Raw genomic sequence first — 2634 nt, 5'->3', positions numbered from 1 at the left:
TCACTCAACCTTCCAAATAAGATTTCAAGCCTTCAATCTTATAAACATGCATTGGAAGGAACCTGTATGTCTTAAAATGCAAAGATTCTTTATCAAAATAATAGGATGTTTTTGCAATCAAAGCGGTAACGAAAGACAAAAACAAAATTATTTGACTGAATATGCATTTATTGATTGAAAAAAATATGGCTCAAATGAGCAATACAAAAGGAAGCAATTCCTGAAAAGAGGTAATTGCGCTCAAAAGGAAAAATCTATCCTAATGGCAATGTGAAACCCGTGATCTCATCGAGTTCCAACTCGGTTACACCCCATATGTCCTCAGACTCTCCGTGCTTTCTGCCTTCTGAACAAGACAATTCTGACTGATCCCTACCGGGTATTATCCATGATGCTTTAACCAAAGCGAAAACGATCATGCGAGACGCAGTTGTTCGTTTCAATCCCTCTTTTGCCTGGACCGCCCTTTCGGGTTTTCAGTCCACCGGGATACCCCTTTTTGCCCAAGTCGCCTTTTCAGGTTTTCGACTTGCCGGGTGTACATTTTTCATTTTTATCCCTAATTTTTGCCCGAACCTTTCTTTCTGTTTTTGGTTCGCCGGGATGCCCATTTTTGCCTGGACTATTTTATTCTTTTCGTCCAGCGGGTCTCTTATACGAAGTATTTTTTAACTGCGTCCGCATTCACAGGGGATGGAAAATCTTCGCCATCCATGGTCGTTAGCAACAAGGCTCTGTCAGAGAAAACCTTCTTGACCATGCTGGGGAATCGTGATTGGGTGTCCACTTGCCCCTACGATCGTTTTGAGGAGGAAGGATCCTTTTCAGCACCATATCACCCACGTGATATACCCGAGGTCGTACCTTTCTGTCAAAAGCACGCTTCATCCGCTGCTGGTATAACTGCCCATGACAGATGGCCGCTAGCCTCTTTTCCTCAATCAGGCTCAACTCTTCGTACCGGGTCCTTACCCATTCAGCCTCCTGAAATTTCACGTCCATCAGGACTCTCAAAGAGGGAATCTGAACCTCAACCGGTAACACCGCCTCCATTCCATATACCAATGAGAAAGGCGTTGCCCCAGTAGACGTACGTACCGACGTTTTATACCCATGCAACGCAAACGGCAACATCTCATGCCAGTCTTTGTAGGTTACCACCCTTTTCTGCACAATCACACTGTCGGTGCATTCAGACGTTATCCGGGCAACAAAAGCTCATTCACCTCAACCTCCCCATCAGACATCAGAATCCGTTTGGATTCAGGGTCAAGCCCCTCCTCCGGGATCGGTCACTCTCAATCTTTCGATTAGAGCACCTCGAGATGTCCTCATCAGGGAACTCAAACTTCATCGGTTGATAATCCTCAATGGGTTGCAGAGAGATGTAATCAGGCAATACACCCCTTTGATTGCTTTCTGAGAGCATCACCAATCAGTTAACATTATTTTGCACTCTTGCAACCCGTCCGGTCAATGTTGGCTTATCAAACACATACTCACTCGGATCCATCTTGGAAATCCACAAATTGGTATGAACCAACATGTACTGTCTCAGTCGGCGAGCAGCCTATGCCAAAGTACAGCAAGTTTTCTCGAACAGTGAATGTATTGTTTCACAGTCGGTAAACTTTTTGCTAAGGTAAATTGCATGCTCTTGTCGACAAGACGCGTCATGCTGACCCAATACACCTCGTAGACCCCTCGAAGGCTGTCAAGTACAGATTAACAGTCTCTTTCCATAGGAGGCATCAGAATCGGAGGCTCCTGCAACTTATCCTTTTATTCTTTCAATGCCCCTTGGCAATCATTATTTCACCTGACCGTTTGATCTTTTTTTTTTTTTACAACAGCTTGAATATGGGTTCACCCGTGGTTGTTAGATGAGCTGTGAACCATGACAGGTAGTTCAATCTTTCTAAGAAACCACGAACCTCTTTTTCCGTTCTCAGTTCAGGTGCTTCTTGTTTTTTTTTTTTTTTTTTAAGCAGGAGCAACCTCGATTCCTCTCTGACACTTATAATGAACCCCAACATCTTACCGGACCGCACTCTGATAGTGCACTTACTTGAATTCAACCTCAGTTTGAATTATCTCCACCGGATGCCCCACTCCTGTTTGGGACTTTGCTATCATGTCATAGCATAGCATTCAACTCCACGATGAATCACATCATGAAACAAAGTCACCATAGCTCTCTGATAAGTAGCACCGGCGTTCCGCTTCTCTAGAGGACAGTCTTCTCTCCATGGCAGCTTGTGCACAATGACACCGGTATCCGACCCTGGCATATCCTGACATAACCAGGTGAAGGCATCCACGTGCTTCCTTCAACAGGACTACCATTTTGCTCTTGACTCGCCTCTGAAGCGGCTCCAATTTTCACTTCCTGACCTCGGCGGTGCTCGGAATAACAACCTCAACCCGCTCCTCGTGCGGCTGAATCACCTTCTCCTCTTGTTTCAACAACCTGGCTAATTCCAGCAGGTCACAATCTTCTTCGTCTTTTCTTCAGCCTGATTGCTCGGTTTGTCGAAGTCATATGAGGTGTAACCAAATTGTTATCAATGAGATCCGGAGCATTATTTTTGAAGTTGGGACGAGACAAATCAAAAAAGAAAAATGAAAACAAAC

This window comes from Lathyrus oleraceus, chromosome 1, assembly GCF_024323335.1.
Source record: "Lathyrus oleraceus cultivar Zhongwan6 chromosome 1, CAAS_Psat_ZW6_1.0, whole genome shotgun sequence".
Classification (NCBI taxonomy): domain Eukaryota; kingdom Viridiplantae; phylum Streptophyta; class Magnoliopsida; order Fabales; family Fabaceae; genus Lathyrus; species Lathyrus oleraceus.
Note: the sequence above shows the minus strand (reverse complement) of the source record.